A 16,197-nucleotide genomic window follows, 5' to 3' on the forward strand; every position below is an offset into this window, starting at 1 on the left:
TAACACTCAATATTGTTAAATTTTACACTTTGTTCAACACTATTCATTGTTGTTTCCACACTACACTGGTGTTGGCACAGAAATACAGTGTTAAAAATTAACACTCCTAATTTAAGGTCAACACCAGTGTAATGTGAATTCAACAATGTTAAGTGTTAAAATACTGATTAATAGCCACTTTTGTTGCTAATGGGTTGTTTCTATAAAAGACAAATGACAATAAATATTGCAAAACCTCTTTTTATTAAAGTACATCACATTTAATATTTACATTGATACACACAACACTTTGCATTTAATACTGCTTATTTAAATACCTCAGCTACAATTAAAAAACATAATACAGTATGGAATAATGAAAGTTATCTTATACCACAGCGCAGTGACATGAAAACCACTTATTATAAGGTCTTTAATATATCAAATGAGAGTTTAAAAAAAATTAGCCACCCTACTCAAAACTTGAACATTAAAATACACTGCAATTACCTTACTGGCAGGCAGAAATGCTTATCCTTCACAATACTAAAGATTTTTCCATAAGAAAACAGACATTTCAATTCAAAAGACGTTTCATTTTTCTTAAATACGTTCCAACCTGGTATTTAGTTCTGTAGTTGTTTTACTCATGATGTAGTGGAAGGCTGCATCAGTGGTCTTCATCATGGAGGGAATGGCTTTTTGGTCCAGAATGATGCAAAGATTCTGGATGCAACTTCTGTTCCCAACGCAGTGCAGGCAGGGCTGTGCTGATCCATCCACCTCAAAGCATGGATTGATGCTCATCACCTAAGTGTTTTAAAAGAGTGTATTTGATGAATGTATTTGATGTGTATTTATGAACTTGTATGCATTTACATGGGGTGAACAATTCAAGCAAACTAACTGCTGAATAAATAACTAGAACAAAATACTAAAAAAACTTACACAGCACAATCAGTAGCTTCAGTTGCACATTGACCCTCTTTCTTCTTTCTTCCTTTCACAAATGAAAGGCAAGAGGTGAATGAGCCAGAGAAGAGCTGCCACATCATTGTCCCGTCCTAGCAAAACAGAATTTAAACACCATGAGTATACAGTTAAACTTTAAAACCGTAAAAAAACCCGTGTACACTTACCATATTTAAACTCCTGTTGACCAGACAGAGGGTCATCCATATTGTTGTATGTTGGCTATTTTGCAATACATCACCTCAGCATATTTCTGCAGATTTTCAAAGACAAAAAGAGTCAAGAAAATACCAAAAAGGGTGCAGTTTTAACCGTTATTTGAATCAAAATCATCGCAGTATAATAAATCATGTTAGAGACAGTGTACAGTACAAATGTACTGCGTGTACTCACATAACTAGTTGGTAAGCTCTTATCCTCCAAACTGGGTTAAGGAATAACAGTCCCAGAATTCATGAGTATGCCATATTCAAATACTGTATAGTCTGGTAGGGTCCTATCACAAAAATGACAATAAAGACTCTGAAAACTCAACATTCTTTTTATATTAAAAACAGCACTCAAGACAATATGAATCTTCATTTATACATTTTCAAAATAGTAATCAATTTGATTGCTATTTAATATGACATCAATAGCAAAACGATGTATGAGAAGATAATATATTTTTATTAAAGTTGGCAGCAGGTCATGTGAGTTTCTTTCCAGATTAATAATAATAATAATAATAATAATAATATGTACAAAACTACATATACTAAAAAGATTGGTTAACTGTTCAGTTATGTCAAATAAAATGATTTATATGTATAAATATATAAACTTACCTTCTGTAATGAATTTATACAAGTATTAGCAGTCGTTTCTCATTGGAAGTCATCCATGTCAGGTCTTTAATAAACTGCCCTAAAAACAGCATCTCTTCTGAATGATTTGAAGCACTCAGTGTGAACTTTCACCAAACTAGCATCTATAATGACAGAAAAAAACAAACAAACAAACAAACAAACACTTTCGTATGTATTTGCCATTTGCATCTGTCTGACATCTAGCGCCACGAAAAGCTTACAACACACAATGCATCCAATCTGTGCATACAAGTGATGATATATTGTGAGGTTTTGGTCAAATTAATTGTTGGTTTGGCGATATTTCCCCTGTTTGCATACATCTTAGAAAAACACATGACGATGCGGTTGCGGTTTTCTCCGTGTTTTTCAGTAATTTGAATAATTAACCGATATCAGTGCACTCACGTGCATGTAAACGACCTCGTTAACTCACGGTATCTGATTACCTTATAATGAGCATCATATGGTGAATACGAGCTTTCATTTAACTTAATTTCATACCTTCAATTTGTAGTGCATGTCGCGTTTTATCATGGTTCAATCGTTCATATCTCCTGTTAATATTATCCTTCTTGGTTTTAAACTTTTAGCTAGCAGTTTAACTTTATACTAAACTAACAAGGGAACAACGTAACACGGTAGCTCTGATTAAACTGAACCAAATAACAAACAAAGGGGAAATAAAATGGGAAAAATATCTTATTTAGGTTTTTTGGCATATGGCTGCATAGAGTCAGACAGAGAAATAACAGTTTAATTTAGCTAAACCATGTGAATATTATGAGACTGATTTACCTGATCTCTTCAGTCCTCCTGTGAAAGAAAATGGCGGTAAAATCCCTGACAGGATATGTTTAGTGGAGGCGTGGCTTGATTTACACCGCTCAGAGTGAAATCTGATAACACCCTTGTTTTACACTGACACTGTCGTGAATATAACACTGGCCTAGCAATGGCAGTGTTATTTTATTACCAGATAGTGTTAAAACAGCATCAACACTGTGTATTTAACACCATCCCTGAAAATTTAACACTGGTGATTTTGCTGTGTAAGATTCAAATGTTTAACTCTAGGGGAGCTGGAAAATTAGCATATTTTCAAAAAAAGTGGAATGCTCCTTTAAAGATTTACTTTGCTTTTATAAATAAAAAGAGTTACTGTGTAAACCACCTTCTGGTTTTCAGCAAGTTACCATGCATTTCATGTGGTGAGATATATTAAGCATGCTACCATGAACTGTTACCTAACTAGTGATGACATAATTCAGTTAGGATTCTGCTACAGGTTTTTGAGAGGTAGTTTAATTTAATGCTAAGAAAACTTTTTCCAAATGTTTGAAACCGCTGTCCGCAATTTAATTAAGTTTAGCCAATATTTATTTGTATTAATTTGAGCAAAGAGGGACCATAACATCCTTAGATGATTTACAACAGGACTTTGCCAAATTCAGCAGTGCACTTTCCAAAAATGCTCCACCAAGCTACACTTTGTCCAGGAACTTAATATTCAACATTTTCTCTCTCTTCTTTTCCTATCTCCTTCTTTTTTACTGCAGATGCATAATGGTTGTGATAACAGTGTGCATGAAAGTGTTTGTTAGGGCCTTTGACATGTTATGCTAACATCATCTCAATAAGGAATGACTGCATTTTCCCGAACCTTCCTTTGGATTGAAAACATGTGATTTAGTGCCAGATTAAGAGGAGCTATTCGCTTGAGTCATGTAGTCTTGTTAACCAGCGTTATGAGAGCCCTTGACAAATTGTGTTTTGCAGCCCGGGCTGCTTCCTCCTCTGCCACTAGAACAGAAACGCGAAGGGCGTCTCAAATGGAAATATTTATACAGTTCCAAAACGCCTGAAGGGCATCATTAATGCCCATATTCAGAGATCTATAATGTATGCAGGGTACCGCAATGGTTTTTGGAGTTCAAACATCCTCATATTTTCTCAGGCTAATGACTTTATATTTGTCTCGTTCCTTATTGCTTGGAGACACGGGAGAAAGGGAAACAAGGGGGGCGGGTGGATAAGGATAAATGTAAAGCTTATGGAGATCAGATTTTTAATTACACTCAAGGCTACGATGACAATCCCATACAACTTAAAGCTTTGTACAGTAGAATGTAAGCGCCCAGTTGAACGCCAACTTTCGGGGGTGTCATGCAACACAGGGAGTCATGGTGCCCAAGGCAAGTATTGTGCATGACGCAATGGTGTAGTGGTACAGTAGTCATATGACATCAAAGGTGTCTCAGTTTACCTGTATTACAATAGAATAATTTCTGTCTAAACATGGATGTTTCAATTCATCCCTGTATGGATCCTAAGGAATGAATGGGGCTAGGCTAAATGCTAACACATTCACAACGTGCTGTACAAAGATTAAGTGCACGCATTGAATAAAGATAGGTATGTATTAATTCGTCTAAATTGAGGTAAGAACATAGTAAAATATTGAAAAACGGTGGTGTTTTCCTTTAAAGTAAAAATCCGTCTGAATAGGCGTTGGGCATTCGCCCTCTATAACCCTCTTACTGTTCTGAACTTTTCCCTTTCTGAGACAAAATGGAGAGCATATCTCATCTGGTCCACCGTGCTCCTCGGACCCTTGAAGTGCGAGATCATAGCGGGTGAAGGTACAGGGTTAGGCTTAGTATCAGAGAAGAGACTAATTGTCAAGGTTATGCCTCTGTAGATGATTGATGTCAGGTTGGGCTTTTTTGTCAGCCTGTCAGGAGGCAGGAATGTTTAATGTTCTCATTATTGGTTGCGCTGTTGTGTATATTTCTCTGTCAGCGCCGCGGACCCATCTGAACTGCCAAAGCACTTCAAAGGCCTGCGGGTCATTTATCTTCCCCTGACGCAGTGAGTGTTCAACTTCAGCTGAGTGCTGGTGATTTGTTATGACTTGAGAGCCAGCTGACAGACAGCTCTTCTGGTCCCGAAAAAAAGGATTCCTTTTTGTCACACCGTGAAAACATCAATGTCCCCGTAATGGGCTACAACTGTCAATGGAGGCCAGCACCTGACAGTTGTGCGGTCGCACTAATTTGCAGCCCCGGTGGCTTCCTTCCCCAAGTTTAGATTTGGTTATGGTGTCGCAAACAAACAGGCCACCATCTGCCGCTAGGTGCCAGGGGGCGCGGCGGAGGGAAGGAGGAGGTGGCTCGGCTAATTGAAGTCACGTCGTAATTTCATATTAATCGTACGCGCTACGTATTTATCTTATCTTTGATGTGGAGCCAGGAGAAAAAGCGAGCAAACACGAGGCTCGATTCAGAAGGGAAGGAGCCGCGGAGAGAAAGAAGGAGAAAAATCAGATCTTTGTTTCCTTTACCAGGCCATGACATGATTAATCGTTCTCTTCTGATCTAATTTTGGAACATGAAAAACAGCACATTTGTCTTGAAGAAAAATGATGTGCTGTACCGTGCAGATGGAAATTTCCAGGCCTGAGAAAGATTAAAGTGAAATTCCACTCCTTAGACCTAATCATGAGTTGTAGATTATTCTGTCGTTTTAAGCAGATGGTAGGTTTGATTCAAGGGCCTTCTCCTTATATTAATGAATACTAGACTGTTATATTTGACTTAGATAAGTGAAATGTCTATCATGCCTAATGGACTGTCAGTCGACGGTACGCATGCTCCGCCGCCGTGCATATTTCACGTTTTGGACTTGCGTCGAACATTTTGTTTCCTTCTATTTTTCAACAGTTTGCTAAATATTTTCACACAGGAGCGGTGAAAAGAACAAACTCATGTCCATGGCTAATTTCTATCTATAGGTCACTGCTATAACTCTACAACTAAAACCGTCACCACGGGGAAGAGGAGAGCAGAATTCAATAGTAACTTGATTAAGTTACCAGTCAAGATGACTGCATACACAGCAGTATGTTAACCAACCTAATTATAGGAGCGGTAAGGAGGGGTGATAAAATGGGGCTGATCATGTGACCTCCAATAGTGACTTACCCTCAGGGAACGGTCAGAGCTCTTGTCACGCCACACCTTTGCTTTCTTTCTATCTGCTCAGCTGCGTGTGTGTTTCTTCCGCTCGGAAAGTCTCGCAAATGAATTTCTTCGTCCATTCTACATCTAGTCGAAATTAGGTTAGGTGATTAAATCCCTAAGGCACGCTTACCACACGCACATCGATAGTAAAAAATAGTAGGAGGGAAGATTTGGGTTGTTTCTTTTTTCTAACGCTTTATTTATTGATGGCACTTCACATGTAGGAATATTCATTAGTAGAAAGTTCATGCATTAACTCTTTCCCCGCCAGTGTTGGATTGTCACAAAAGTTTAATGCCTTCCAGAAAATGTTCTTCTTTAAATATATAAACAAACAATATATCAAATGAAAGAAGGTTTCTTCAAAAACACCCAATTTTGAGCAAAAAGCTGAGATAAATCTATTTTTGTATTCTAACTTTTGATAAAGATCAGATGCATAGCGATCTTTAAAACATACACAGAGTTCTTTCTCTTTCATGTGAGGCGCTACTTCCGGGTTGTGTAAGTTGCTGAAGTGTGCCACCAGGTGGATAATAGCAGTATTGTGGAAAGCCGGAAATTCTCGTCATTGGCAGGGAAGCTTTTTCTCTTAATTGACGAGATATCTCGTCAATGGCGGCGAAAGAGTTAATAATGCTTTTTTGCTGTTTTCTTTCTACGAGTGAAGATCAGGCCAACCTTAAATATGTATGATAAATATTGATGATCCTATAATGGTGACGGATCATCAAGCCGATCTTTTTATTATGGTCATTGTTTCTACTAGATAACGGTATGATTACGTTTTTTCTCTCCCCACAATCAGATCTCTAGTAATCTCTTGTGTCTCATCTACATTTACACTTATTACACGGCTCTCTAAAGTGCTAGGTTCTGATTGGCCAGTCGAGACATTCCGGTTCATTCTTTTCAGATAACTACCGCTCAAACCTAATAACACACGGTAACCAGGATGCTGCAAATCATTTTGACAGGTACAGTGTAATATTACACAAAATTAAATATAAATATGTCTTTTAACTCATTCTCGACAGTCTTTTTTTTTAAGTTGCCCGCCGGCATTTTTTTTATTTTCACAAAACTGTCACAAAATGCCTTCCAGAAAAATGTTCTTCTAAAAATATATAAACATACAAATATATCAAATAAAAGAAGAACAGACCCTCTGCTTTTAAACAAAACGGGAAAAAACGTTTCATCCTATTTTTGTTTGTTCTTCTGCTTATAAACTCTTAAATACGGGTATTTTTCTTCAGAAATAATTTTTTCCGCAAAAAGCTGAAATAATTGCATTTTTGTGAAGGAATTTTGTTAGAGATCAGATTCAGAATGACTATCAAAACATACAAAGAGTGTAAAATTAATAAAAAAAATTTGCTTCAGTTTTTTTAATAAATTGGGTAAGTATAATGTTACGTACACACCAAACGCGGGGCATCGCGTTACTCGCTCTAGATTACTTGCGGGATTTCCTTTTGTGTCATGAACATTTTTCGCTCAAGTTTAATATTTTATAATATTGAGGCGAATAGCGTGTGTTTTTCGCGGCAAATGCGCCACCCATATTGCATCATTCACATTGCCCCATGCGAGGACGCGTCTGATCGCGTCTTTGCATTGATTTTGTATTTAATCTACTCGCGCAAATTGTTGAACTCGCGTTTGGTGTGTATGTCCCATTACAGATTACCATAAAAACTCACCAGAAATACGTTTTTTCATGCAAATGTTTTCTCTTAATTGATGAGGTAACTCATCGATGGCGGGGAAAGAGTTAATAACATATCCGGCAATATATTTACAAATGATTAAAACAAATAGTGTGTTCATGACATTTGAACATTGTCTTCTCTTAAAGCCGAAAGTAAACGTGTTTTCCTCATGGAGGTTCTGTATTTGTTAAAAATTAGCAAATAAAAGATTTTTAATTAATATTTAATGCTCTTTCCTTACTTATACATAGCCATGCTTCACGCTGGGTCCTGATCACACTGTCTGTGCTTATTTCTGAGGTAACAACCTGCTGCCTATAAATTATTCCTTACTTTTGCACTTTACAAATGCGTTAATCCAACAAAACATACAGTGCATTTATCTATGCATCTATCAGCATCTGTGGGATTCAAACCCACGCCCTTCTGCCTTCATCTAGCGTTTCAGAATAGACCTCAGCAATGATCTCAAACTGTGCAGCGATTTGCTCAGACACCAAAGTCTGCAATCAAAAGCCACAGATGTCGATGTTAAACATTTCCCATCATATTCTATCACGGCCAAATTATCCGAATTATGTTATTCCACAACTCTTGTATGTCTTACAGTATGTCAACAATTGTCTCATTTGTGTCTATGACATCAAATTATTATGCTGAAGACACCCCATGGGAGCGGATTATATATTCAGCGCTGGAACTTGCCGTCACAAGCATGGCATGGCTGGATTGATGCTGGCAGTCCATTAGTCTCCGCTCCATCAGTCTGAGTTAGCAAAACAGCCTCTTCATTGGGGCTCTCAGACAGGAGTCTGGATTCCTGAGAGTCCTCTGGACATTTGGACCTGATGAATGTGGCTCTGTCATGCCTTGGCACTAACTAGCATTGCATGATAACATATTTAGAATCGCCCTGTCCTGGCAATGTCAGAATGTGCCCTGCACTCTTTTGTCTTGAAGGTATGGAGGTTGAAGGAGGTTGGTGGTTGACTGCTACCTGTGCAAAAGCATAAAAGTTTAATGTCTGCATCTAAAACAACAATGGAAAGGAAATAATCGATTGCCAAAGCACGGGAGCATTCGTGAATGTGGCAAGTATAAATTTAAAACAACAGTGGTGAAATGCGGCTAGTAAACCAAGAACATAAGTAGAGTGAAAGCAGGAGCGCCGTGCCAATATGTCATACACTAAATAGTTCTAAATTAGAGTCTGTATACGCCTGTTGGAGACGCCATTCATCATACTCAACTTTGGTCTGTTTCTTACAATTTTGGCAGTAAGCACTTCCACATGCCAAGTTTGTGCAAGAGAGAGAGCGAAAGAGAGAGGGGGATTGTGGGAAGGAGAACGAGAGAGAAAATGCAGGTTATCAGCAAAAGTTTACATGTCTTTAATCAGTCTGCAGTTAATTAGCCGCTTCCACACAATGTGGCTGCGAGTCATTAATCATACTAGCGTAGAGCAGTCAGCCCGCTCCAAGACATTTGGAAACAAAAGTTTTGTTTTCCATGAAGGGTTTGAGCGTGGCCTGGCGTTGGCTTTCTTGGCCATTAGGCTGGAAATGAAAGGGCTTGTCATGGAGCTGACAGACAAGAGCCCACTGTTCAGCTCCCTGTTGGTCTTTCCCTAAACCTCGCTCGACAAAAGATGACTTCACCCCTTAAACAAAGCTTACACACATGCGCACACTCTCGGGCGCATTTGTCTCAATGCGAAATGTCACGTCACACAGCCGGCCAAAGCTCTGTGATGCTGCGCAGCGATCCCAAGTCGTTCCTCAGCCTTTCCTGCTCTCGTGCCCAACTTTCTCCTGCTCTCGCGTTGTATATATTTAGGAAAGGAGATGAGGTGGAAATGTAACTTTAATTCATCATCTTCTCCAGGCATTCAACGAACAGACTGACAGCCATCCCTACATTTGACCCAAAGTTTTAGGGTTCATCTTGTTTATTATAGCGTTGAGGTCCAATCCGTCCCATAAACTCCTGACGTGCACATTTTTAATCTTGGGTAAAAGCGTCCGTCTACCTGTCGGCTGCAGATAAATTCGTTGGCTGGAAATTTTCCGCGGCTACCTCCAGCGCGAGTTGTAAATCTATTAAGAGAGAGAGGCAGGCCTGCCCGGGCCTGTCGTTCCGAATGTTCCGACGTCTCCATTTGCCATTCCCAATCATTTTGTGACAGGAATATTTCCTGCCACTAACTCTGTTTCCTCTCTCAGCCGAGACGTAAGGCCAAATGTATGTTTCATTGTCAAAAAAGGAAGGAAAAGAAAAATCTGGCAACCGCAGAAAGAACCTTTCAGCTGATTTTTATGCATGTGCATAAATGTAGACTTTGGCAATTTACTTTGTGACCGAGAGGGCAGAAATGGAAAATAAACGCTCCTGCGGGTACAGTAAGAATGTAATTGCCAATCAGAGCCGAAATACACGAGTAGTGTCGTTCTGGGGTTAAAGTGTACATCGAGTACCGCTAAAGCACACGTCAAATACCTTTGTGCCAACTGCATGTGGTGTTAATGCACTTCAAAGCCTCGGTGAGGTAAGGAAGTGACATCCAATGAAAGATTGTTTGAAGTCAGAGCTGCCAAATCTCTCTGGCAATCATTTATCTTGTTACAGATATATCAAGCTCACTTCATAGTGCAGTCATAAAAATGTATGAGAATGTAAATGCTTGAGTGACCCATTAATCTTGTTTAAAGTGGCAAATGTAACATGTTCTTCATTCGTGGTGATAAAGTTATACTTCACACTCTTGCAATGAGAGATTCATTGTTGATGGCAAAATGTTCTGCATATCAGTATAATAAGCTAGAATATGTTAAGGAGATTCGCCGGAGGAAATCGCTCAAGATCTCATTGCGGTGTGAAATTTCAAACTCTGTGTCAGAGGCGTTGTGGGGCAGGTGTCACTTAGTAAAAGATCGCTCAGTTTTGTCTTGTCGTTTTAATATGAAGGTTTGACTTACTTTAAGAAGTTTCAGCGTTCCCACACAGGTTTTGCCCGTGCTGCCTTTCACTTCATGGGTTTCTCTTTCAAACATCATTCATCATTTGTCTTTTGGGAACAACGTCCAAAACCCCAGAGTGAGAGAGCGAGAGTGGACCTTCATGCACATTCAAATGTCTATTAGAAATAAAGCCATTTTACAAAGAAGGCATTACGAAATCACATTGGGTGACCCATGTCCATATAATGTACTGTATAGTCTTCTGTGAGTAAAAAGTAGTTTTTTTTCCACTTTCTGGGTGTGATTAAGCACACATTCAGGCCTGGCACACTAAGGAGTTTATTCACCTTGTCTCACAGGGGAAGTGATGAAGTAATGATTAATATGAGGGATGTTTGGAAATGTAAATCCCTGCTGCAACACAAACAAACCAAGGGGCTTTCTCAGGATGATTAAATGCACATTTCACAGTTGATTGAGCATGCGAGGAGTCATCCATTTCCCCTGAATTCTGTAAACAGTGATGCGGGCCCTCTTTCCACTGAAGTATATGACCATCGTTGTGGGTTTATATGCACATACAGGCCATTAAAGACGAACGACTGCCGCAATTTATATAACCGGCGGGATTTCTTGATTAGGTAATTTATATGGAGGACAGGTTTATAACCACTAACTTACCGTCTTGTCCCAGAACAATTATTTCAGAAATCTGGCTGTAAAAGCAGACAATAAATTCTCGGTTTTTCTTTCGCTGTCATCGAACGTCCAATAACCTGAGATCCAATACTCAGTAAATCCTCTTTTTGAAAGCGGGCGCAATTAAATCACGAAAGCGATTTTCCTGAACCGTTCTCGGTGAAAAACAAAGTTTCGCATTTGTGGACTGCGGGGAGCCAGAAGTCTGGGTCGGATGCTTGTGCAAATAACATTCCATGGTCAGGAGCCAAGATATTCAAATATTATTGGAATTAGCACATTAAAGCTGGATTCCACTAAATCTGATACAAATCGTACATAAATTATGATTTTTCAGTGCATAGCGGAGCGGTGGACTAGTATTGTTTGCACAAAACGTTTAACAGGGCACATGAAAGACATGCATCATTGCCATAGTTTGCATATCATTTAACATGTATTGCACCCTTTGGCTACGGCCTTGAAATGAGCCGGTGTAATGCAAGTTTACCTCATTCCTGTCTGCGTGTGACCCGGTGACAAATGAGCGGAAAGATTTGTTTTTGATAACTTCATCAAGGATAGTCATATTATTAAGTCTGACTAAATGTGCTACATGAGAAAACACTGGTAACTTGTTTAGTGAGACTGTGGGCTTGTAATTCATAGTGTTAATGTATTCTAGCATGCAGTGGCGCGGTTATACATCACAGTTACAACAGAACATGTGGTGGCAGAAACAGATTTATGCCAGGGTAACGCCAGCACCTTGCCATACACGGACCTTTGAACATTACAATCCTGATATCATTTACTTACCCTAATGTCATTGCAAACACAAGGAGACTTTATAAAGAATTGCAGTGGAATAAAAAAATTGGTAACTCTTTACAACAAGTTTGTGTTAGTAAACAATAGTAAATGCATTAACTAATATGAACAAACATTGAACATTATAGTTTGTAATGTTAATTCATGGTGTACTAATTCATAATTACAATGTTTGATTTTATAAGTGTATTTGTCACGGTAGGAAATCCACTGTTTCCCCCGTGTCATGTTTTGTGTTTGTGTTTGTACTCACGTTGTCTCCATGTGCTCGTTTAGTTGATGGTTGTCACCTGTGCGTTGATTGTCTCGCTCCAGCTGATCCTCATCTACACTCAGCTACAAATACTCACGCATCTCTCTTCCTGTTGTCAGATCCTCATTCATGTTCCAGCCATTGCACTTGGATTATCGTCTCTCGTCTTCGTGTGTTTGGATTAGTGTTTCGTGTCGTCGTCTCCGTGTGAGTGTTCGGGTCCATTTCTGGTTTCATCCACTGGCCGTCATCACACTCATCACCGACTTCACTCTGCTACTTTCATCAAACCACCGTAGACCTTCGATCACCATTGCCATCATCCTGGACAGTCATTTACTCTGTTGTTTCATTGTGTTTATCATCTTTTACAATAAACCTGTTCTGATCGCCTGCACTTGCTTCCTTCTCTCAATTGTATCGTAACAGAAGGATCTGACCCTCATGGAAGCAGCGGGCGATCGCTCCCCATCTCATCTAGAAGAGTTCTTACAGCGAACGGTGAGCCGTATGGATCGTCAGGACAAGGCTATAGATGAGATGGGTCGAGCCTTTCAAACAATGGTGACGAAGGTTTCCGAGCTCGCTCTTCAGGCGCAACAACCTCTTCTATCGCCACCCACTGCGCCCCCCACGCCACCCACACCGCCGATCGCCACCGGGGGTATTCCCCAGTCCGAACCACGCCTTCCGATTCCAGAGAAATATGCGGGTGAGCCGAAATTTTGTCGAGCTTTTCTCTCTCATTGTTCTTTGCATTTCGCATTGCAGCCCCGCACGTTCACCACCGAGGAGATGAAGGTGGCGTTTGTACTCTCCTTGCTCACGGGGAAGGCTGCCCTCTGGGGGACGGCGGTGTGGGAGAACCAAGACAGCTGCTGTGCTTCGTTCCACGCCCTTTCGGAGGAGATGAGACGGGTCTTCGACCGCTCCGTCGCCGGGAGGGAGGCGGCCAGACTGTTAGCGGACCTGCGTCAGGAGGAGAGGTCCGTGTCAGATTACTCCATCGAGTTCCGCACCCTGGCGGCGGAGTGTAAGTGGAACGAAGAGGCGCAGTGGGATCATTTCCTGCATGGGTTGGCTGACCGCATCCAACAGGAGATTCGCGCTGTCGAATTACCCACGTCATTAAATGGTTTGATCGATCTTACTATCCGCATAGACAACCGACTCGACCAAGCGGCCAGACGGAGGGGGAGAACCACTCGCACGGCCGGTTCGGAGGTTCAGCACCTGCGGTCGGAGGTTGCGGTCAGCCCACCTGGAGATCTGGAACCCATGCAGGTGGGGCGAGCTCGGCTCTCCCGGGAGGAGAGGATCAGGCGGAGATCCCGGGGACTGTGTTTATACTGTGGCAGCCCAGACCATCACATCCAGCGCTGTCCAGTAAAAGACCAAGCCCGATAGTAAATCTGAGGCTACTATCGGGTGGGATCTCTGCCAGAAAGACCTCATCTACATCGACACTCCTTCCGGTGAGACTACGGTGGTCCAACCACGCACTGGATCAGCACGCTTTGGTGGATTCTGGGGCCGAGGGTAGTTTTATGGACATCGACTTTGCAAGTAAGAACAACATTCCTCTCACACCCCTCAGACACCCCATTGCACCCTTTGCACTTGATGGACATAAGTTACCAGTCATTACTCAGACCACCATCCCTGTTTCCCTCATCACATCTGGTAATCACACGGAGGAGATCTCATTTTTCATCACGGACTCACCTCAAACCCCCATTGTTCTTGGTCACACTTGGCTCCATAAACACAACCCCAGGATCGATTGGCGTCTCGGATCTGTTGTCAGCTGGAGCGAGGAGTGTCACTTGTCTTGTCTTTTGTCTGCTGGTGTTAATGTTTCTGAGTCTGTGTTTCAGGGGGAGGCAGTGGATTTGACTAACGTGCCCGCGGAGTACCACGACCTGAAGGAGGTGTTCAGTAAGTCTCGGGCTGATTCTCTTCCTCCTCATCGTCCCTATGACTGTGCGATTGAGTTATTGCCAGGTACCTCTCCGCCTAAAGGCAAGTTATATTCCTTGTCTATTCCAGAGACGGCGGCCATGGAGAAATATATATCCAGTTCTCTAGCAACGGGGTTCATTCGCCCTTCCTCTTCTCCAGCGGGGGCGGGGTTCTTTTTTGTGGGGAAGAAGGACGGATCCTTGCGACCTTGTATTGACTACCGAGGGTTGAACAACATAACGGTAAAGAATACTTATCCTTTGCCGCTTATGTCTTCAGCTTTTGAGAGGTTGCAGGGAGCGTCCGTTTTCACTAAATTGGACTTACGTAACGCTTATCATTTGGTCCGCATCAGGGAGGGGGACGAATGGAAGACTGCTTTTAACACCCCTCGTGGCCATTTTGAGTACTGCGTGATGCCTTTCGGGCTCACGAACTCGCCAGCGGTCTTCCAAGCACTCGTTAATGACGTGTTGCGAGACATGGTCGATCTATTCATATATGTCTACCTGGATGACATATTGATTTTTTCTTCGTCTCTCCAGGAACATGTGCAACACGTACGACGAGTGCTTCTGCGGTTGCTAGAGAATGGATTGTTTGTCAAGGCGGAGAAATGCGTTTTTCATGCACAGTCTGTTTCTTTTTTAGGACACATCATTTCGACTGAGGGTGTTCGCATGGATCCTGAGAAGGTTAAGGCTGTGGTAGATTGGCCATCCCCAGAGTCTCGCAAGGCCCTGCAGAGATTTCTGGGGTTCGCCAATTTTTACCGGCGTTTCATTCGCAATTTCAGCCAACTAGCCGCACCTCTGACCGCTTTGACCTCCCCTAGTTTGACGTTCAGGTGGTCAGACGCAGCCGAGGCTGCGTTTGCCAAACTGAAAAGCTGCTTTGTTTCAGCTCCAATTCTCGTCACCCCTGATCGCTCACGTCAATTCATAGTGGAGGTCGACGCGTCAGAGGTGGGGGTAGGAGCAGTGTTGTCTCAGCGCACATCCTCAGACGGAAAGGTGCATCCGTGCGCGTATTATTCTCATCGTCTATCTCCTGCAGAAGTTAATTATGACATTGGCAATCGAGAGTTGTTGGCTGTCAAATTGGCACTGGAGGAGTGGCGTCACTGGCTTGAAGGGTCGGGTGTACCTTTCATTGTATGGACGGACCATAAGAATCTCGAATACATTAGAACTGCTAAAAGACTTAACTCCAGGCAGGCTCGGTGGGCATTGTTTTTCGGTCGTTTCGATTTTACACTTTCTTACCGGCCGGGTTCCAAAAACATCAAACCCGATGCTTTATCCCGTCTTTTTGAGCGTTCCGATCGTACTGCTACTCCCGAGCCCATTTTACCGGAGACCATCATTATCTCCGCGCTCAGATGGGAGGTCGAATCGAAGGTGTTGACTGCCTTAGAAGGGGTAACGCCCCCGGCTCGTTGCCCACCGAACCGATTATTTGTGCCGGAAGGGTTACGGTCAGACGTTCTCCAGTGGAGTCATTGTTCCAGTGTTGCTTGTCACCCAGGGGTTAGTAGAACTAAATTTCTAGTCAAGCAACGATTTTGGTGGCCGGGTATGGCTCGTGATGTCCACGACTTCGTCTTGGCTTGCTCGGTTTGTGCTGTTGGTAAGACTTCCAATCGACCCCCAGATGGGCTACTCTTACCGCTGTCTGTCCCTTCGAGACCCTGGTCCCACATTTCGCTAGATTTTATTACCGCCCTCCCACCCTCTAAGGGTAATACGGTGATTTTAACCGTAGTGGACCGGTTCTCGAAGGCGGCTCATTTCATCCCCTTGCCCAAATTACCATCAGCCAAGGAGACAGCGGTAACTGTCATTGACCACGTCTTCCGTATACATGGCCTTCCGACAGACGTGGTTTCTGACAGGGGTCCCCAATTTGTGTCCAAATTTTGGCGAGAATTTTGTAAATTGTTAGGGGCGACTGTTAGTCTTTCATCCGGGTTCCATCCCC

The 16,197-nt window shown here is 42.0% G+C and overlaps 1 long non-coding RNA gene across 1 annotated transcript; it reads right to left on the reverse strand.

Annotated features, from left to right (window-relative positions):
• Positions 1 to 224: 224 nt before the first annotated feature.
• Positions 225 to 1,440, reverse strand: LOC135787630 (uncharacterized). The gene is made up of 4 exons (XR_010547133.1): positions 1,345 to 1,440; positions 1,119 to 1,204; positions 928 to 1,043; positions 225 to 789 (listed from the first exon to the last, which is right to left on the reverse strand). It is a non-coding gene; the product is annotated as an uncharacterized lncRNA (long non-coding RNA).
• Positions 1,441 to 16,197: the final 14,757 nt, after the last annotated feature.

The sequence above is a fragment of the Paramisgurnus dabryanus genome, chromosome 20 (assembly GCF_030506205.2).
Source record: "Paramisgurnus dabryanus chromosome 20, PD_genome_1.1, whole genome shotgun sequence".
Classification (NCBI taxonomy): domain Eukaryota; kingdom Metazoa; phylum Chordata; class Actinopteri; order Cypriniformes; family Cobitidae; genus Paramisgurnus; species Paramisgurnus dabryanus.